The 19,130-nt window shown below is 46.5% G+C and overlaps 1 non-coding gene and 42 pseudogenes across 1 annotated transcript; all 43 read right to left on the bottom strand.

Moving 5' to 3' along the window:
• Window positions 1-173: 173 nt before the first annotated feature.
• LOC140300300 (5S ribosomal RNA) lies at window positions 174-292 on the bottom strand (annotated as a pseudogene).
• Window positions 293-561: 269 nt separating this feature from the next.
• On the bottom strand, window positions 562-680 carry LOC140288497 (5S ribosomal RNA; annotated as a pseudogene).
• Window positions 681-949: 269 nt separating this feature from the next.
• On the bottom strand, window positions 950-1,068 carry LOC140295162 (5S ribosomal RNA; annotated as a pseudogene).
• A 269-nt stretch (window positions 1,069-1,337) lies between these two features.
• Window positions 1,338-1,456, bottom strand: LOC140300611 (5S ribosomal RNA; annotated as a pseudogene).
• A 269-nt stretch (window positions 1,457-1,725) lies between these two features.
• Window positions 1,726-1,844, bottom strand: LOC140295370 (5S ribosomal RNA; annotated as a pseudogene).
• Window positions 1,845-2,113: 269 nt separating this feature from the next.
• Window positions 2,114-2,232, bottom strand: LOC140299092 (5S ribosomal RNA). The gene has a single exon (XR_011914674.1). It is a non-coding gene; the product is annotated as a 5S ribosomal RNA (ribosomal RNA).
• A 269-nt stretch (window positions 2,233-2,501) lies between these two features.
• LOC140292169 (5S ribosomal RNA) lies at window positions 2,502-2,620 on the bottom strand (annotated as a pseudogene).
• Window positions 2,621-2,889: 269 nt separating this feature from the next.
• On the bottom strand, window positions 2,890-3,008 carry LOC140289975 (5S ribosomal RNA; annotated as a pseudogene).
• Window positions 3,009-3,280: 272 nt separating this feature from the next.
• On the bottom strand, window positions 3,281-3,399 carry LOC140265721 (5S ribosomal RNA; annotated as a pseudogene).
• A 272-nt stretch (window positions 3,400-3,671) lies between these two features.
• LOC140292168 (5S ribosomal RNA) lies at window positions 3,672-3,790 on the bottom strand (annotated as a pseudogene).
• A 269-nt stretch (window positions 3,791-4,059) lies between these two features.
• Window positions 4,060-4,178, bottom strand: LOC140277519 (5S ribosomal RNA; annotated as a pseudogene).
• Window positions 4,179-4,450: 272 nt separating this feature from the next.
• On the bottom strand, window positions 4,451-4,569 carry LOC140265710 (5S ribosomal RNA; annotated as a pseudogene).
• A 657-nt stretch (window positions 4,570-5,226) lies between these two features.
• On the bottom strand, window positions 5,227-5,345 carry LOC140289854 (5S ribosomal RNA; annotated as a pseudogene).
• A 269-nt stretch (window positions 5,346-5,614) lies between these two features.
• LOC140294416 (5S ribosomal RNA) lies at window positions 5,615-5,732 on the bottom strand (annotated as a pseudogene).
• Window positions 5,733-6,777: 1,045 nt separating this feature from the next.
• On the bottom strand, window positions 6,778-6,896 carry LOC140295623 (5S ribosomal RNA; annotated as a pseudogene).
• A 269-nt stretch (window positions 6,897-7,165) lies between these two features.
• On the bottom strand, window positions 7,166-7,284 carry LOC140293741 (5S ribosomal RNA; annotated as a pseudogene).
• A 269-nt stretch (window positions 7,285-7,553) lies between these two features.
• Window positions 7,554-7,672, bottom strand: LOC140300610 (5S ribosomal RNA; annotated as a pseudogene).
• A 647-nt stretch (window positions 7,673-8,319) lies between these two features.
• Window positions 8,320-8,438, bottom strand: LOC140265688 (5S ribosomal RNA; annotated as a pseudogene).
• A 269-nt stretch (window positions 8,439-8,707) lies between these two features.
• LOC140274778 (5S ribosomal RNA) lies at window positions 8,708-8,826 on the bottom strand (annotated as a pseudogene).
• A 269-nt stretch (window positions 8,827-9,095) lies between these two features.
• On the bottom strand, window positions 9,096-9,214 carry LOC140291282 (5S ribosomal RNA; annotated as a pseudogene).
• Window positions 9,215-9,861: 647 nt separating this feature from the next.
• LOC140265676 (5S ribosomal RNA) lies at window positions 9,862-9,980 on the bottom strand (annotated as a pseudogene).
• A 269-nt stretch (window positions 9,981-10,249) lies between these two features.
• On the bottom strand, window positions 10,250-10,368 carry LOC140290444 (5S ribosomal RNA; annotated as a pseudogene).
• A 647-nt stretch (window positions 10,369-11,015) lies between these two features.
• LOC140289701 (5S ribosomal RNA) lies at window positions 11,016-11,134 on the bottom strand (annotated as a pseudogene).
• Window positions 11,135-11,406: 272 nt separating this feature from the next.
• On the bottom strand, window positions 11,407-11,525 carry LOC140292338 (5S ribosomal RNA; annotated as a pseudogene).
• A 269-nt stretch (window positions 11,526-11,794) lies between these two features.
• On the bottom strand, window positions 11,795-11,913 carry LOC140291823 (5S ribosomal RNA; annotated as a pseudogene).
• A 269-nt stretch (window positions 11,914-12,182) lies between these two features.
• On the bottom strand, window positions 12,183-12,301 carry LOC140294005 (5S ribosomal RNA; annotated as a pseudogene).
• A 269-nt stretch (window positions 12,302-12,570) lies between these two features.
• Window positions 12,571-12,689, bottom strand: LOC140316579 (5S ribosomal RNA; annotated as a pseudogene).
• Window positions 12,690-12,958: 269 nt separating this feature from the next.
• Window positions 12,959-13,077, bottom strand: LOC140297058 (5S ribosomal RNA; annotated as a pseudogene).
• A 269-nt stretch (window positions 13,078-13,346) lies between these two features.
• On the bottom strand, window positions 13,347-13,465 carry LOC140295657 (5S ribosomal RNA; annotated as a pseudogene).
• Window positions 13,466-13,734: 269 nt separating this feature from the next.
• LOC140301114 (5S ribosomal RNA) lies at window positions 13,735-13,853 on the bottom strand (annotated as a pseudogene).
• Window positions 13,854-14,122: 269 nt separating this feature from the next.
• On the bottom strand, window positions 14,123-14,241 carry LOC140295039 (5S ribosomal RNA; annotated as a pseudogene).
• A 272-nt stretch (window positions 14,242-14,513) lies between these two features.
• Window positions 14,514-14,632, bottom strand: LOC140294967 (5S ribosomal RNA; annotated as a pseudogene).
• A 269-nt stretch (window positions 14,633-14,901) lies between these two features.
• On the bottom strand, window positions 14,902-15,020 carry LOC140309424 (5S ribosomal RNA; annotated as a pseudogene).
• Window positions 15,021-15,289: 269 nt separating this feature from the next.
• Window positions 15,290-15,408, bottom strand: LOC140291553 (5S ribosomal RNA; annotated as a pseudogene).
• Window positions 15,409-15,677: 269 nt separating this feature from the next.
• LOC140282805 (5S ribosomal RNA) lies at window positions 15,678-15,796 on the bottom strand (annotated as a pseudogene).
• Window positions 15,797-16,065: 269 nt separating this feature from the next.
• Window positions 16,066-16,184, bottom strand: LOC140275364 (5S ribosomal RNA; annotated as a pseudogene).
• A 269-nt stretch (window positions 16,185-16,453) lies between these two features.
• LOC140289700 (5S ribosomal RNA) lies at window positions 16,454-16,572 on the bottom strand (annotated as a pseudogene).
• Window positions 16,573-16,844: 272 nt separating this feature from the next.
• Window positions 16,845-16,963, bottom strand: LOC140292337 (5S ribosomal RNA; annotated as a pseudogene).
• A 269-nt stretch (window positions 16,964-17,232) lies between these two features.
• On the bottom strand, window positions 17,233-17,351 carry LOC140282797 (5S ribosomal RNA; annotated as a pseudogene).
• A 269-nt stretch (window positions 17,352-17,620) lies between these two features.
• Window positions 17,621-17,739, bottom strand: LOC140275362 (5S ribosomal RNA; annotated as a pseudogene).
• Window positions 17,740-18,008: 269 nt separating this feature from the next.
• Window positions 18,009-18,127, bottom strand: LOC140289699 (5S ribosomal RNA; annotated as a pseudogene).
• Window positions 18,128-18,399: 272 nt separating this feature from the next.
• Window positions 18,400-18,518, bottom strand: LOC140292336 (5S ribosomal RNA; annotated as a pseudogene).
• Window positions 18,519-18,787: 269 nt separating this feature from the next.
• Window positions 18,788-18,906, bottom strand: LOC140291822 (5S ribosomal RNA; annotated as a pseudogene).
• Window positions 18,907-19,130: the final 224 nt, after the last annotated feature.

Genomic DNA, 19,130 nt, shown 5'->3' with positions numbered 1-19,130 from the left:
GGCATATCATCTTCTCTGATGTGATCATTCTCTTCAGCTGAAACTGAGACTCTCAGATCACTTGGTGTCTGCCAACAAAGCAGCAGCTGCTGAAGATGACCAACTTCCTCATGTGTCACAGGGTGATCAGACGTTGCAACAAAAGACATGCAGGTTGTAGAGAGAAGAGAAAACGCTTACAGCACCTGGTATTCCCAAGCAGTCTCCCATTCAAGTACTAACCAGGACCAACCCTGCTTGGCTTCTGAGATCAGACGAGGTCAGGCATGTTCAGGGTGGTGTGGCCGTAAGCAGCAATGTATCTGACAAATGTGCATTATATAGGCACTGGAATCATACGGTTCCTCTATGCAACCAGATAATTGCCGAGAAAGGCTGATGTGTAGCGGGTGTATCATCTTCTCTGATGTGATCATTCTCTTCAGCTGAAACTGAGACTCTCAGATCACTTCGTGTCTGCCAACAAAGCAGCAGCTGCTGAAGATGACCAACTTCCTCATGTGTCACAGGGTGATCAGACGTTGCAACAAAAGACATGCAGGTTGTAGAGAGAAGAGAAAACGCTTACAGCACCTGGTATTCCCAAGCAGTCTCCCATTAAAGTACTAACCAGGCCCAACCCTCCTTGGCTTCCGAGATCAGACGAGGTCGGGCTTATTCAGGGTGGTGTGGCCGTAAGGAACAATTTCTGTGACAAATGTGCATTATATAGGTACTGGAATCATACACTTCCTCTATGTAACCAGATAATTGCAGAGAAAGGCTGACTTGTTATGGAAACATCTTCTTCCCTGATGTGATTATTCTCTGCAGCTGAAACTGAGACTCTCAGATCACTTCGTGTCTGCCAACAAAGCAGCAGCAGCTGAAGATGACCAACTTCCTCATGTGTCACAGGGTGATCAGACGTTGCAACAAAAGACATGCAGGTTGTAGAGAGAAGAGAAAACTCTTACAGAACCTGGTATTCCCAAGCAGTCTCCCATTAAAGTACTAACCAGGCCCAACCCTCCTTGGCTTCCGAGATCAGACGAGGTCGGGCTTATTCAGGGTGGAGTGGCCGTAAGGAACAATTTCTGTGACAAATGTGCATTATATAGGTACTGGAATCATACAATTCCTCTATGTAACCAGATAATTGCAGAGAAAGGCTGATCTGTTATGGGCACATCTTCTTCCCTGATGTGATTATTCTCTGCAGCTGAAACTGAGACTCTCAGATCACTTCGTGTCTGCCAACAAAGCAGCAGCAGCTGAAGATGACCAACTTCGTCATGTGTCACAGGGTGATCAGACGTTGCAACAAAAGACATGCAGGTGGTCGAGAGAAGACAAAAAGCTTACAGCTCCTGGTATTCCCAAGCGGTCTCCCATTTAAGTACTAACCAGGCCCAACCCTCCTTGGCTTCCGAGATCAGACGAGGTCGGGCATGTTCAGGGTGGTGTGGCCGTAAGCAACAATGTCTCTGACAAATGTGCATTATATAGGTACTGGAATCATACGGTTCCTCTATGCAACCAGATAATTGCCGAGAAAGGCTGATGTGTAGCGGGCAAATCATCTTCTCTGATGTGATCATTCTCTGCAACTTAAACTGAGACTCTCAGATCACTTCGTGTCAGCCAACAAAGCAGCAGCAGCTGAAGATGACCAACTTCCTCATGTGTCACAGGGTGATCAGACGTTGCAACAAAAGACATGCAGGTGGTAGAGAGAAGAGAAGAAGCTTACAGCACCTGGTATTCCAGAGCAGTCTCCCATCCAAGTACTAAGGAGGTTCAACCCTGCTTGGCTTCCGAGATCAGACGAGGTCGGGCATGTTCAGGGTGGTGTGGCCGTAAGCAACAATGTGTCTGACAAATGTGCATTATATAAGTACAGGAATCATACGGTTCCTCTATGTAACCAGATAATTGCTGAGAAAGGCTGATCTGTAGTGGGCACATCTTCTTCCCTGAAGTGATTATTCTCTTTAGCTGAAACTGAGACTCTCAGATCACTTCGTGTCTTCCAACAAAGCAGCAGCAGCTGAAGATGGCCAACTTCCTCATGTGTCACAGGGTGATCAGACGTTGCAACAAAAGACATGCAGGTGGTAGAGAGAAGAGAAAAAGCTTACAGCACCTGGTATTCCCAAGCGGTCTCCCATTCAAGTACTAACCAGGCCCAACCCTGCTTGGCTTCCGAGATCAGACGAGGTTGGGCTTATTCAGGGTGGTGTGGCCGTAAGCAACAATATCGGTGACAAATGTGCATTATATAGGTACTGGAATCATACACTTCCTCTGTATAACCAGATAATTGCCGAAAAAGGCTGACTTGTAGTGGATTCATCTTCCTCCTTGATGTGATTATTCTCTGGAGCTGAAACTGAGACTCTCAGATCACCTCGTGTCTATCAACAAAGCAGCAGCAGCTGAAGATGACCAACTTCTTCACGTGTCACAGGGTGATCAGACGTTGCAACAAAAGACATGCAGGTGGTAGAGAGAAGAGAAAAAGCTTACAGCACCTGGTATTCCCAAGCTGACTCCTATCCAAGTACTAACCAGGTACAACCCTGCTTGGCGTCCGAGATCAGACGAGGTCGGGCTTATTCAGGGTGGTGTGGCCGTAAGCAACAATGTCTCTGACAAATGTGCATTATATAGGTACTGGAATCATACGGTTCCTCTATGCAACCAGATAATTGCCGAGAAAGGCTGATGTGTAGCGGACAAATCATCTTCTCTGATGTGATCATTCTCTGCAACTGAAACTGAGACTCTCAGATCACCTCGTGTCTATCAACAAAGCAGCAGCAGCTGAAGATGACCAACTTCTTCACGTGTCACAGGGTGATCAGAGGTTGCAACAAAAGACATGCAGGTGGTAGAGAGAAGAGAAAAAGCTTACAGCACCTGGTATTCCCAAGCTGTCTCCTATCCAAGTACTAACCAGGTACAACCCTGCTTGGCGTCCGAGATCAGACGAGGTCGGGCTTATTCAGGGTGGTGTGGCCGTAAGCAACAATGTCTCTGACAAATGTGCATTATATAGGTACTGGAATCATACGGTTCCTCTATGCAACCAGATAATTGCCGAGAAAGGCTGATGTGTAGCGGGCAAATCATCTTCTTCCCTGACGTGATAATTTTCTCCAGCTGAACATGAGACTCTCAGATCACTTCGTGTCTGCCAACAAAGCAGCAGAAGCTGAAGATGACCAACTTCCTCATGTGTCACAGGGTGATCAGACGTTGCAACAAAAGACATGCAGGTGGTAGAGAGAAGAGAAAAAGCTTAAGGTACCTGGTATTCCCAAGCGGTCTCCCATTCAAGTACTAACCAGGCCCAACCGTGCTTGGCTTCCGAGATCAGACGAGGTCGGGCTTATTCAGGGTGGTGTGGCCGTAAGCAACAATATCGGTGACAAATGTGCATTATATAGGTACTGGAATCATACACTTCCTCTGTATAACCAGATAATTGCCGAAAAAGGCTGACTTGTAGTGGGTTCATCTTCCTCCTTGATGTGATTATTCTCTGGAGCTGAAACTGAGACTCTCAGATCACTTCATGTCTGCCAACAAAGCAGCAGCAGCAGCTGAAGATGACCAACTTCCTCATGTGTCACAGGGTGATCAGACGTTGCAACAAAAGACATGCAGGTGGTAGAGAGAAGAGAAAAAGCTTACAGCACCTGGTATTCCCAAGCTGACTCCTATCCAAGTACTAACCAGGTACAACCCTGCTTGGCGTCCGAGATCAGACGAGGTCGGGCTTATTCAGGGTGGTGTGGCCGTAAGCAACAATGTCTCTGACAAATGTGCATTATATAGGTACTGGAATCATACGGTTCCTCTATGCAACCAGATAATTGCCGAGAAAGGCTGATGTGTAGCGGACAAATCATCTTCTCTGATGTGATCATTCTCTGCAACTGAAACTGAGACTCTCAGATCACCTCGTGTCTATCAACAAAGCAGCAGCAGCTGAAGATGACCAACTTCTTCACGTGTCACAGGGTGATCAGACGTTGCAACAAAAGACATGCAGGTGGTAGAGAGAAGAGAAAAAGCTTACAGCACCTGGTATTCCCAAGCTGTCTCCTATCCAAGTACTAACCAGGTACAACCCTGCTTGGCTTCCGAGATCAGACGAGGTCGGGCTTATTCAGGGTGGTGTGGCCGTAAGCAACAATGTCTCTGACAAATGTGCATTATATAGGTACAGGAATCATACGGTTCCTCTATGCAACCAGATAATTGCCGAGAAAGGCTGATGTGTAGCGGGCAAATCATCTTCTTCCCTGACGTGATAATTTTCTCCAGCTGAACATGAGACTCTCAGATCACTTCGTGTCTGCCAACAAAGCAGCAGAAGCTGAAGATGACCAACTTCCTCATGTGTCACAGGGTGATCAGACGTTGCAACAAAAGACATGCAGGTGGTAGAGAGAAGAGAAAAAGCTTAAGGTACCTGGTATTCCCAAGCGGTCTCCCATTCAAGTACTAACCAGGCCCAACCGTGCTTGGCTTCCGAGATCAGACGAGGTCGGGCTTATTCAGGGTGGTGTGGCCGTAAGCAACAATATCGGTGACAAATGTGCATTATATAGGTACTGGAATCATACACTTCCTCTGTATAACCAGATAATTGCCGAAAAAGGCTGACTTGTAGTGGGTTCATCTTCCTCCTTGATGTGATTATTCTCTGGAGCTGAAACTGAGACTCTCAGATCACCTCGTGTCTATCAACAAAGCAGCAGCAGCTGAAGATGACTAACTTCTTCACGTGTCACAGGGTGATCAGACGTTGCAACAAAAGACATGCAGGTGGTAGAGAGAAGAGAAAAAGCGTACAGCAACTGGTATTCCCAAGCTGTCTCTCATCCAAGTACTAACCAGGTACAACCCTGCTTGGCGTCCGAGATCAGACGAGGTCGGGCTTATTCAGGGTGGTGTGGCCGTAAGCAACAATGTCTCTGACAAATGTGCATTATATAGGTAATGGAATCATACGGTTCCTCTATGCAACCAGATAATTGCCGAGAAAGGCTGATGTGTAGCGGGCAAATCATCTTCTCTGATGTGATCATTATCTGCAACTGAAACTGAGACTCTCAGATCACTTCGTGTCAGCCAACAAAGCAGCAGCAGCTGAAGATGACCAACTTCTTCACGTGTCACAGGGTGATCAGACGTTGCAACAAAAGACATGCAGGTGGTAGAGAGAAGAGATAAAGCTTACAGCACCTGGTATTCCCAAGCTGTCTCCCATCCAAGTACTAAGGAGGCCCAACCCTGCTTGGCTTCCGAGATCAGACGAGGTCGGGCTTATTCAGGGTGGTGTGGCCGTAAGCAACAATATCGGTGACAAATGTGCATTATATAGGTACTGGAATCATACACTTCCTCTGTATAACCAGATAATTGCCGAGAAAGGCTGACTTATAGTGGGTTCATCTTCCTCCTTGATGTGATTATTCTCTGGAGCTGAAACTGAGACTCTCAGATCACCTCGTGTCTATCAACAAAGCAGCAGCAGCTGAAGATGACCAGCTTCTTCACGTGTCACAGGGTGATCAGACGTTGCAACAAAAGACATGTAGGTGGTAGAGAGAAGAGAAAAAGCTTACAGCACCTGGTATTCCCAAGCAGTCTCCCATCAAGTACTAAGCAGGCCTAAACCTGCTTGGCTTCCGAGATCAGACGAGGTCGGGCTTATTCAGGGTGGTTTGGCCGTAAGCGACAATGTCTGTGACAAATGTGCATTATATAGGTACTGGAATCATACGGTTCCTCTATGCAACCAAATAATTGCAGAGAAAAGCTGACTTGTAGTGGGCACATCTTCTTCTCTGATGTGATTATTCTCTCCAGCTGAAACTGAGACTCTCAGATTACCTCATGTCTGCCAACAAAGCAGCAGGAGCTGAAGATGACCAACTTCCTCATGTGTCACAGGGTGATCAGACGTTGCAACAAAAGACATGCAGGTGGTCGAGAGAAGACAAAAAGCTTACAGCACCTGGTAATCCCAAGCAGTCTCCCATCTAAGTACTAACCAGGCCCAACCCTACTTGGCTTCCGAGATAAGACAAGGTGGGGCTTATTCAGGGTGGTGTGGCGGTAAGCAAATATATTTGTTACAAATGTGAATTATATAGGTACTGGAATCATACACTTCCTCTATGAAACCAGATAATTGCCGAGAAAGGCTGATGTGTAGTGGGCATATCATCTTCTCTGATGTGATCATTCTCTTCAGCTGAAACTGAGACTCTTAGATCACTTCGTGTCTGCCAACAAAGCAGCAGCAGCTGAAGATGACCAACTTCCTCATGTGTCACAGGGTGATCAGACGTTGCAACAAAACACATGCAGGTGGTAGAGAGAAGAGAAACAGCTTACAGCACCTGGTATTCCCAAGCAGTCTCCCATTGAAGTACAAACCAGACCCAACCCTGCTTGGCTTCCGAGATAAGACAAGGTGGGGCTTATTCAGGGTGGTGTGGCGGTAAGCGACAATATCTGTTACAAATGTGAATTATATAGGTACTGGAATCATACACTTGCTCTATGAAACCAGATAATTGCCGAGAAAGGCTGATGTGTAGTGGGCATATCATCTTCTCTGATGTGATCATTCTCTTCAGCTGAAACTGAGACTCTCAGATCACTTCGTGTCTGCCAACAAAGCAGCAGCTGCTGAAGATGACCAACTTCCTCATGTGTCACAGGGTGATCAGACGTTGCAACAAAAGACATGCAGGTTGTAGAGAGAAGAGAAAACGCTTACAGCACCTGGTATTCCCAAGCAGTCTCCCATTAAAGTACTAACCAGGCCCAATCCTCCTTGGCTTCCAAGATCAGACGAGGTCGGGCTTATTCAGGGTGGTGTGGCCGTAAGGAACAATTTCTGTGACAAATGTGCATTATATAGGTACTGGAATCATACACTTCCTCTATGTAACCAGATAATTGCAGAGAAAGGCTGACTTGTTATGGAAACATCTTCTTCCCTGATGTGATTATTCTCTGCAGCTGAAACTGAGACTCTCAGATCACTTCGTGTCTGCCAACAAAGCAGCAGCAGCTGAAGATGACCAACTTCCTCATGTGTCACAGGGTGATCAGACGTTGCAACAAAAGACATGCAGGTTGTAGAGAGAAGAGAAAACGCTTACAGAACCTGGTATTCCCAAGCAGTCTCCCATTAAAGTACTAACCAGGCCCAACCCTCCTTGGCTTCCGAGATCAGACGAGGTCGGGCTTATTCAGGGTGGTGTGGCCGTAAGGAACAATTTCTGTGACAAATGTGCATTATATAGGTACTGGAATCATACAATTCCTCTATGTAACCAGATAATTGCAGAGAAAGGCTGACTTGTTATGGGCACATCTTCTTCCCTGATGTGATTATTCTCTGCAGCTGAAACTGAGACTCTCAGATCACTTCGTGTCTGCCAACAAAGCAGCAGCAGCTGAAGATGACCAACTTCGTCATGTGTCACAGGGTGATCAGACGTTGCAACAAAAGACATGCAGGTGGTCGAGAGAAGACAAAAAGCTTACAGCTCCTGGTATTCCCAAGCGGTCTCCCATTTAAGTACTAACCAGGCCCAACCCTCCTTGGCTTCCGAGATCAGACGAGGTCGGGCATGTTCAGGGTGGTGTGGCCGTAAGCAACAATGTCTCTGACAAATGTGCATTATATAGGTACAGGAATCATACGGTTCCTCTATGCAACCAGATAATTGCCGAGAAAGGCTGATGTGTAGCGGGCAAATCATCTTCTCTGATGTGATCATTCTCTGCAACTTAAACTGAGACTCTCAGATCACTTCGTGTCAGCCAACAAAGCAGCAGCAGCTGAAGATGACCAACTTCCTCATGTGTCACAGGGTGAACAGACGTTGCAACAAAAGACATGCAGGTGGTAGAGAGAAGAGAAAAAGCTTACAGCACCTGGTATTCCCAAGCAGTCTCCCATCCAAGTACTAAGGAGGCTCAACCCTCCTTGGCTTACGAGATCAGGCATGTTCAGGGTGGTGTGGCCGTAAGCAACAATGTGTCTGACAAATGTGCATTATATAAGTACAGGAATCATACGGTTCCTCTATGTAACCAGATAATTGCTGAGAAAGGCTGATCTGTAGTGGGCACATCTTCTTCCCTGACGTGATAATTTTCTCCAGCTGAACATGAGACTCTCAGATCACTTCGTGTCTGCCAACAAAGCAGCAGAAGCTGAAGATGACCAACTTCCTCATGTGTCACAGGGTGATCAGACGTTGCAACAAAAGACATGCAGGTGGTAGAGAGAAGAGAAAAAGCTTAAGGTACCTGGTATTCCCAAGCGGTCTCCCATTCAAGTACTAACCAGGCCCAACCGTGCTTGGCTTCCGAGATCAGACGAGGTCGGGCTTATTCAGGGTGGTGTGGCCGTAAGCAAAAATATCGGTGACAATTGTGCATTATATAGGTACTGGAATCATACACTTCCTCTGTGTAACCAGATAATTGCCGAAAAAGGCTGACTTGTAGTGGGTTCATCTTCCTCCTTGATGTGATTATTCTCTTCAGCTGAAACTGAGACTCTCAGATCACTTCGTGTCTGCCAACAAAGCAGCAGAAAATGAAGATGACCAACTTCCTCATGTGTCACAGGGTGATCAGACGTTGCAACAAAAGACATGCAGGTGGTAGAGAGAAGAGAAAAAGCTTAAGGCACCTGGTATTCCCAAGCAGTCTCCCATTCAAGTACTAACCAGGCCCAACCCTGCTTGGCTTCCGAGATCAGACGAGGTTGGGCTTATTCAGGGTGGTGTGGCCATAAGCAATAATATTGGTGAAAAATGTGCATTATATAGGTACTGGAATCATACACTTCCTCTGTATAACCAGATAATTGCCGAAAAAGGCTGACTTGTAGTGGGTTCATCTTCCTCCTTGATGTGATTATTCTCTGCAGCTGAAACTGAGACTCTCAGATCACCTCGTGTCTATCAACAAAGCAGCAGCAGCTGAAGATGACTAACTTCTTCACGTGTCACAGGGTGATCAGACGTTGCAACAAAAGACATGCAGGTGGTAGAGAGAAGAGAAAAAGCTTACAGCGCCTGGTATTCCCAAGCTGTGTCCCATCCAAGTACTAACCAGGTACAACCCTGCTTGGCGTCCGAGATCAGATGAGGTCGGGCTTATTCAGGGTGGTGTGGCCGTAAGCAACAATGTCTCTGACAAATGTGCATTATATAGGTACTGGAATCATACGGTTCCTCTATGCAACCAGATAATTGCCGAGAAAGGCTGATGTGTAGCGGGCAAATCATCTTCTCTGATGTGATCATTCTCTGCAACTTAAACTGAGACTCTCAGATCACTTCGTGTCAGCCAACAAAGCAGCAGCAGCTGAAGATGACCAACTTCCTCATGTGTCACAGGGTGATCAGACGTTGCAACAAAAGACATGCAGGTGGTAGAGAGAAGAGAAAAAGCTTACAGCACCTGGTATTCCCAAGCGGTCTCCCATCCAAGTACTAAGGAGGCTCAACCCTGCTTGGCTTACGAGATCAGGCATGTTCAGGGTGGTGTGGCCGTAAGCAACAATGTGTCTGACAAATGTGCATTATATAAGTACAGGAATCATACGGTTCCTCTATGTAACCAGATAATTGCTGAGAAAGGCTGATCTGTAGTGGGCACATCTTCTTCCCTGACGTGATAATTTTCTCCAGCTGAACATGAGACTCTCAGATCACTTCGTGTCTGCCAACAAAGCAGCAGAAGCTGAAGATGACCATCTTCCTCATGTGTCACAGGGTGATCAGACGTTGCAACAAAAGACATGCAGGTGGTAGAGAGAAGAGAAAAAGCTTAAGGTACCTGGTATTCCCAAGCGGTCTCCCATTCAAGTACTAACCAGGCCCAACCGTGCTTGGCTTCCGAGATCAGACGAGGTCGGGCTTATTCAGGGTGGTGTGGCCGTAAGCAAAAATATCGGTGACAATTGTGCATTATATAGGTACTGGAATCATACACTTCCTCTGTATAACCAGATAATTGCCGAAAAAGGCTGACTTGTAGTGGGTTCATCTTCCTCCTTGATGTGATTATTCTCTGCAGCTGAAACTGAGACTCTCAGATCACCTCGTGTCTATCAACAAAGCAGCAGCAGCTGAAGATGACTAACTTCTTCACGTGTCACAGGGTGATCAGACGTTGCAACAAAAGACATGCAGGTGGTAGAGAGAAGAGAAAAAGCTTACAGCACCTGGTATTCCCAAGCTGTCTCCCATCCAAGTACTAACCAGGTACAACCCTGCTTGGCGTCCGAGATCAGACGAGGTCGGGCTTATTCAGGGTGGTGTGGCCGTAAGCAACAATGTCTCTGACAAATGTGCATTATATAGGTACTGGAATCATACGGTTCCTCTATGCAACCAGATAATTGCCGAGAAAGGCTGATGTGTAGCGGGCAAATCATCTTCTCTGATGTGATCATTCTCTGCAACTTAAACTGAGACTCTCAGATCACTTCGTGTCAGCCAACAAAGCAGCAGCAGCTGAAGATGACCAACTTCCTCATGTGTCACAGGGTGATCAGACGTTGCAACAAAAGACATGCAGGTGGTAGAGAGAAGAGAAAAAGCTTACAGCACCTGGTATTCCCAAGCAGTCTCCCATCCAAGTACTAAGGAGGCTCAACCCTGCTTGGCTTACGAGATCAGGCATGTTCAGGGTGGTGTGGCCGTAAGCAACAATGTGTCTGACAAATGTGCATTATATAAGTACAGGAATCATACGGTTCCTCTATGTAACCAGATAATTGCAGAGAAAGGCTGACTTGTTATGGGCACATCTTCTTCCCTGATGTGATTATTCTCTGCAGCTGAAACTGAGACTCTCAGATCACTTCGTGTCTTCCAACAAAGCAGCAGCAGCTGAAGATCACCAACTTCCTCATGTGTCACAGGGTGATCAGACGTTGCAACAAAAGACATGCAGGTTGTAGAGAGAAGAGAAAACGCTTACAGCACCTGGTATTCCCAAGCAGTCTACCATCCAAGTACTAACCAGGCTCAAACGTGCTTGGCTTCCGAGATCAGACGAGGTCGGGTATATTCAGGGTGGTGTGGCCGTAAGCAACAATAACTGTGACAAATGTGCATTATATAAGTACTGGAATCATACACTTCCTCTATGTAACCAGATAATTTCCGAGAAAGGCTCACTTGTTATGGGCATATCTTCTTCCCTGATGTGATCATTCTCTGCAACTTAAACTGAGACTCTCAGATCACTTCGTGTCTGCCAACAAAGCAGCAGCAGCTGCTGAAGATGACCAACTTCCTCATGTGTCACAGGGTGATCAGACGTTGCAACAAAAGACATGCAGGTGGTAGAGAGAAGAGAAAAAGCTTACCACACCTGGTATTCCCAAGAGGTCTCCTATCCAAGTACTAACCAGGCCCAAACCTCCTTGGCTTCCGAGATCAGACGAGGTCGAGCATGTTCAGGGTGGTGTGGCCGTAAGCAACAATGTCTCTGACAAATGTGCATTATATAGGTACTGGAATCATACGGTTCCTCTATGCAACCAGATCATTTCCGAGAAAGGCTGATGTGTAGTGGGCACATCTTCTTCCCTGACGTGATTATTCTCTGCAGCTGAAACTGAGACTCTCAGATCACTTTGTGTCTGCCAACAAAGCAGCAGTAGCTGAAGATGACCAACTTCCTCATGTGTCACAGGGTGATCAGACGTTGCAACAAAAGACATGCAGGTGGTAGAGAGAAGAGAAAAAGCTTACAGCACCTGGCATTCCCAGAGAGTCTACCATCCAAGTACAAACCAGGCCCAAACCTGCTTGGCTTCCGAGATCAGACGTGGTCGGGCATATTCAGGGTGGTGTGGCGGTAAGCAACCATAACTGTGACAAATGTGCATTATAAAGGTACTGGAATCATACAGTTCCTCTATGTAACCAGATAATTGCCGAGAAAAGCTGATAAGTAGTGGGCACATCTTCTTCCCTGACGTGATTATTCTCTCGAGCTGAAACTGAGACTCTCAGATCACTTTGTGTCTGCCAACAAAGCAGCAGAAGCTGAAGATGACCAACTTCCTCATGTGTCACAGGGTGATCAGACGTTGCAACAAAAGACATGCAGGTGGTAGAGAGAAGAGAAAAAGCTTACAGCACCTCGTATTCCCAAGAGGTCTTCCATCCAAGTACAAACCAGGCCCAACTGTGCTTGGCTTCCGAGATCAGACGAGGTCGGGCATGTTCAGGGTTGTGTGGCCGTAAGCAACAATGTCTCTGACAAATGTGCATTATATAGGTACTGGAATCATACGGTTCTTCTATGCAACCAGATAATTGCCGAGAAAGGCTGATGTGTAGCGGGTAAATCATCTTCTCTGATGTGATCATTCTCTGCAACTGAAACTGAGACTCTCAGATCACTTCGTGTCTGCCAACAAAGCAGCAGAAGCTGAAGATGACCAACTTCCTCATGTGTCACAGGGTGATCAGACGTTGCAACAAAAGACATGCAGGTGGTAGAGAGAAGAGAAAAAGCTTACAGCACCTGGTATTCCCAAGCGGTCTCCCATCAAAGTACTAACCAGGCCCAACCCTCCTTGGCTTCCGAGATCAGACGAGGTTGGACATATTCAGGGTGGTTTGGCCGTAAGCAACAATCTCTGTGACAAATGCGCATTATATAGGTAATCAAATCATATGGTTCCTCTATGTAACCAGATATTTGCAGAGAAAGGCTGATATGTAGCGGGCATATCTTGTTCCCTGACGTGATAATTCTCTCCAGCTGAAAATGAGACTCTCAGATCACTTCGTGTCTGCCAACAAAGCAGCAGCAGCTGAAGATGACCAACTTCCTCATGTGTCACAGGGTGATCAGACATTGCAACAAAAGACATGCAGGTGGTTGAGAGAAGAGAAAAAGCTTAAAGCACCTGGTATTCCCAAGAGGTCTTCCATCCAAGTACAAACCAGGCCCAACTGTGCTTGGCTTCCGAGATCAGACGAGGAAGGGGATGTTCAGGGTGGTGTGGCCGTAAGCAACAATATCTCTGAAAAATGTGCATTATATAGGTACTGGAATCATACGGTTCCTCTATGCAACCAGATAATTGCAGAGAAAGGCTGATGTGTAGTGGGCACATCTTGTTCCCTGACGTGATCATTCTCTTCAGCTGAAACTGAGACTCTCAGATCACTTTGTGTTTGCCAACAAAGCAGCCGCAGCTGAAGATGACCAAATACCTCATGTGTCACAGGGTGATCAGACGTTGCAACAAAAGACATGTAGGTTGTAGAGAGAAGAGAAAACGCTTACAGCACCTGGTATTCCCAAGCAGTCTCCCATTAAAGTACTAACCAGGCCCAACCCTCCTCGGCTTCCGAGATCAGACGAGGTCAGGCTTATTCAGGGTGGTGTGGCCGTAAGGAACAATTTCTGTGACAAATGTGCATTATATAGGTACTGGAATCATACACTTCCTCTATGAAACCAGATAATTGCCGAGAAAGGCTGACTTGTAGTGGGCACATATTCTTCCCTGATGTGATTATTCTCTGCAGCTGAAACTGAGACTCTCAGATCACTCTGTGTCTGCCAACAAAGCAGCAGCAGCTGAAGATGACCAACTTCCTCATGTGTCACAGGGTGATCAGACGTTGCAAAAAAAGACATGCAGGTGGTAGAGAGAAGAGAAAAAGCTTACAGCACCTGGTATTTTCAAGCGGTCTCCCACCCAAGTACTAACCAGGCCCAACTCTGCTTGGCTTCCGAGATCAGACGAGGTCAGGCATATTCAGGGTGGTGTGGCCGTAAGCAACAATGTCTGTGACAAATGTGCATTATATAAGTACAGGAATCATACGGTTCCTCTATGTAACCAGATAATTGCTGAGAAAGGCTGATGTGTAGTGGGCACATCTTCTTCCCTGACGTGATTATTCTCTTCAGCTGAAACTGAGACTCTCAGATCACTTCGTGTCTTCCAACAAAGCAGCAACAGCTGAAGATGACCAACTTCCTCATGTGTCACAGGGTGATCAGACGTTGCAACAAAACACATGCAGGTGGTAGAGAGAAGAGAAAAAGCTTACAGCACCTGGTACTCCCAAGCTGTCTCCCATCCAAGTACTAACCAGGTACAACCCTGCTTGGCGTCCGAGATCAGACGAGGTCAGGCTTCTTCAGGGTGGTGTGGCCGTAAGCAACAATGTCTCTGACAAATGTGCATTATATAGGTACTGGAATCATACGGTTCCTCTATGCAACCAGATAATTGCCGAGAAAGGCTGATGTGTAGCGGGCAAATAATCTTCTCTGATGTGATCATTCTCTGCAACTGAAACTGAGACTCTCAGATCACTTCGTGTCTGCCAACAAAGCAGCAGCAGCTGCTGAAGATGACCAACTTCCTCATGTGTCATAGGGTGATCAGACGTTGCAACAAAAGACATGCAGGTGGTAGAGAGCAGAGAAAAAGCTTAAAGCACCTGGTATTCCCAAAAGGTCTTCCATCCAAGTACAAACCAGGCCCAACTGTGCTTGGCTTCCGAGATCAGACGAGGGCGGGCATGTTCAGGGTGGTGTGGCCGTAAGCAACAATATCTCTGAAAAATGTGCATTATATAGGTACTGGAATCATACGGTTCCTCTATGCAACCAGATAATTGCAGAGAAAGACTGATGTGTAGTGGGCACATCTTGTTCCCTGACGTGATCATTCTCTTCAGCTGAAACTGAGACTCTCAGATCACTTCGTGTTTGCCAACAAAGCAGCCGCAGCTGAAGATGACCAAATACCTCATGTGTCACAGGGTGATCAGACGTTGCAACAAAACACATGCAGGTGGTAGAGAGAAGAGAAAAACCTTACAGCACCTGGTATTCCCAAAAGGTCTCCCACCCAAGTACTAACCAGGCCCAACACTGCTTGGCTTCCGAGATCAGACGAGGTCAGGCAAATTCAGGGTGGTGTGGCCGTAAGTAACAATGTCTGTGACAAATGTGCATTATATAGGTACAGGAATCATACGGTTCCTCTATGTAACCAGATAATTGCTGAGAAAGGCTGATGTGTAGTGGGCACATCTTCTTCCCTGACGTGATTATTCTCTTCAGCTGAAACTGAGACTCTCAGATCACTTCGTGTCTTCCAACAAAGCAGCAGCAGCTGAAGATGGCCAACTTCCTCATGTGTCACAGGGTGATCAGACGTTGCAACAAAAGACATGCAGGTTGTAGAGAGAAGAGAAAACGCTTACAGCACCTGGTATTCCCAAGCAGTCTCCCATTAAAGTACTAACCAGGCCCAACCCTCCTTGGCTTCCGAGATCAGACGAGGTCAGGCTTATTCAGGGTGGTGTGGCCGTAAGGAACAATTTCTGTGACACATGTGCATTATATAGGTACTGGAATCATACACTTCCTCTATGAAACCAGATAATTGCAGAGAAAGGCTGACTTGTAGTGGGCACATATTCTTCCCTGATGTGATTATTCTCTGCAACTGAAACTGAGACTCTCAGATCACTCTGTGTCTGCCAACAAAGCAGCAGCAGCTGAAGATGACCAACTTCCTCATGTGTCACAGGGTGATCAGACGTTGCAAAAAAAGACATGCAGGTGGTAGAGAGAAGAGAAAAAGCTTACAGCACCTGGTATTTTCAAGCGGTCTCCCACCAAAGTACTAACCAGGCCCAACTCTTCTTGGCTTCCGAGATCAGACGAGGTCAGGCATATTGAGGGTGGTGTGGCCGTAAGCAACAATGTCTGTGACAAATGTGCATTATATAAGTACAGGAATCATACGGTTCCTCTATGTAACCAGATAATTGCTGAGAAAGGCTGATGTGTAGTGGGCACATCTTCTTCCCTGACGTGATTATTCTCTTCAGCTGAAACTGAGACTCTCAGATCACTTCGTGTCTGCCAACAAAGCAGCAGCAGCTGAAGATGACCAACTTCCTCATGTGTCACAGGGAGATCAGACGTTGCAACAAAAGACATGCAGGTTGTTGAGAGAAGAGAAAACGCTTACAGCACCTGGTATTCCCAAGCAGTCTCCCATTAAAGTACTAACCAGGCCCAACCCTCCTTGGCTTCCGAGATCAGACGAGGTCGGGCATATTCAGGGTGGTGTGGCCGTAAGGAACAATTTCTGTGACAAATGTGCATTATATAGGTACTGGAATCATACACTTCCTCTATGTAACCAGATAATTGCAGAGAAAGGCTGACTTGTTATGGGCACATCTTCTTCCCTGATGTGATTATTCTCTGCAGCTGAAACTGAGACTCTCAGATCACTTGGTGTCTGCCAACAAAGCAGCAGCAGCTGAAGATCACCAACTTCCTCATGTGTCACAGGGTGATCAGACGTTGCAACAAAAGACATGCAGGTTGTAGAGAGAAGAGAAAACGCTTACAGCACCTGGTATTCCCAAGCAGTCTACCATCCAAGTACTAACCAGGCTCAAACGTGCTTGGCTTCCGAGATCAGACGAGGTCGGGTATATTCAGGGTGGTGTGGCCGTAAGCAACAATAACTGTGACAAATGTGCATTATATAAGTACTGGAATCATACACTTCCTCTATGTAACCAGATAATTTCCGAGAAAGGCTCACTTGTTATGGGCATATCTTCTTCCCTGATGTGATCATTCTCTGCAACTTAAACTGAGACTCTCAGATCACTTCGTGTCTGCCAACAAAGCAGCAGCAGCTGCTGAAGATGACCAACTTCCTCATGTGTCACAGGGTGATCAGACGTTGCAACAAAAGACATGCAGGTGGTAGAGAGAAGAGAAAAAGCTTACCACACCTGGTATTCCCAAGAGGTCTCCTATCCAAGTACTAACCAGGCCCAAACCTCCTTGGCTTCCGAGATCAGACGAGGTCGAGCATGTTCAGGGTGGTGTGGCCGTAAGCAACAATGTCTCTGACAAATGTGCATTATATAGGTACTGGAATCATACGGTTCCTCTATGCAACCAGATCATTTCCGAGAAAGGCTGATGTGTAGTGGGCACATCTTCTTCCCTGACGTGATTATTCTCTGCAGCTGAAACTGAGACTCTCAGATCACTTTGTGTCTGCCAACAAAGCAGCAGCAGCTGAAGATGACCAACTTCCTCATGTGTCACAGGGTGATCAGACGTTGCAAAAAAAGACATGCAGGTTGTAGAGAGAAGAGAAAAAGCTTACAGCACCTGGTATTTTCAAGCGGTCTCCCACCAAAGTACTAACCAGGCCCAACTCTTCTTGGCTTCCGAGATCAGACGAGGTCAGGCATATTGAGGGTGGTGTGGCCGTAAGCAACAATGTCTGTGACAAATGTGCATTATATAAGTACAGGAATCATACGGTTCCTCTATGTAACCAGATAATTGCTGAGAAAGGCTGATGTGTAGTGGGCACATCTTCTTCCCTGACGTGATTATTCTCTTCAGCTGAAACTGAGACTCTCAGATCACTTCGTGTCTGCCAACAAAGCAGCAGCAGCTGAAGATGACCAACTTCCTCATGTGTCACAGGGAGATCAGACGTTGCAACAAAAGACATGCAGGTTGTTGAGAGAAGAGAAAACGCTTACAGCACCTGGTATTCCCAAGCAGTCTCCCATTAAAGTACTAACCAGGCCCAACCCTCCTTGGCTTCCGAGATCAGACGAGGTCGGGCATATTCAGGGTGGTGTGGCCGTAAGGAACAATTTCTGTGACAAATGTGCATTATATAGGTACTGGAATCATACACTTCCTCTATGTAACCAGATAATTGCAGAGAAAGGCTGACTTGTTATGGGCACATCTTCTTCCCTGATGTGATTATTCTCTGCAGCTGAAACTGAGACTCTCAGATCACTTGGTGTCTGCCAACAAAGCAGCAGCAGCTGAAGATCACCAACTTCCTCATGTGTCACAGGGTGATCAGACGTTGCAACAAAAGACATGCAGGTTGTAGAGAGAAGAGAAAACGCTTACAGCACCTGGTATTCCCAAGCAGTCTACCATCCAAGTACTAACCAGGCTCAAACGTGCTTGGCTTCCGAGATCAGACGAGGTCGGGTATATTCAGGGTGGTGTGGCCGTAAGCAACAATAACTGTGACAAATGTGCATTATATAAGTACTGGAATCATACACTTCCTCTATGTAACCAGATAATTTCCGAGAAAGGCTCACTTGTTATGGGCATATCTTCTTCCCTGATGTGATCATTCTCTGCAACTTAAACTGAGACTCTCAGATCACTTCGTGTCTGCCAACAAAGCAGCAGCAGCTGCTGAAGATGACCAACTTCCTCATGTGTCACAGGGTGATCAGACGTTGCAACAAAAGACATGCAGGTGGTAGAGAGAAGAGAAAAAGCTTACCACACCTGGTATTCCCAAGAGGTCTCCTATCCAAGTACTAACCAGGCCCAAACCTCCTTGGCTTCCGAGATCAGACGAGGTCGAGCATGTTCAGGGTGGTGTGGCCGTAAGCAACAATGTCTCTGACAAATGTGCATTATATAGGTACTGGAATCATACGGTTCCTCTATGCAACCAGATCATTTCCGAGAAAGGCTGATGTGTAGTGGGCACATCTTCTTCCCTGACGTGATTATTCTCTGCAGCTGAAACTGAGACTCTCAGATCACTTTGTGTCTGCCAACAAAGCAGCAGTAGCTGAAGATGACCAACTTCCTCATGTGTCACAGGGTGATCAGACGTTGCAACAAAAGACATGCAGGTGGTAGAGAGAAGAGAAAAAGCTTACAGCACCTGGCATTCCCAGAGAGTCTACCATCCAAGTACAAACCAGGCCCAAACCTGCTTGGCTTCCGAGATCAGACGTGGTCGGGCATATTCAGGGTGGTGTGGCGGTAAGCAACCATAACTGTGACAAATGTGCATTATAAAGGTACTGGAATCATACAGTTCCTCTATGTAACCAGATAATTGCCGAGAAAAGCTGATAAGTAGTGGGCACATCTTCTTCCCTGACGTGATTATTCTCTCGAGCTGAAACTGAGACTCTCAGATCACTTTGTGTCTGCCAACAAAGCAGCAGAAGCTGAAGATGACCAACTTCCTCATGTGTCACAGGGTGATC

This window comes from Leuresthes tenuis, unplaced genomic scaffold (genome assembly GCF_036924035.1).
Source record: "Leuresthes tenuis unplaced genomic scaffold, fLeuTen1.0.hap1 SCAF_1, whole genome shotgun sequence".
Lineage (NCBI taxonomy): Eukaryota > Metazoa > Chordata > Actinopteri > Atheriniformes > Atherinopsidae > Leuresthes > Leuresthes tenuis.
Note: the sequence above shows the minus strand (reverse complement) of the source record. Positions and strands in the feature narration are given on the sequence as shown.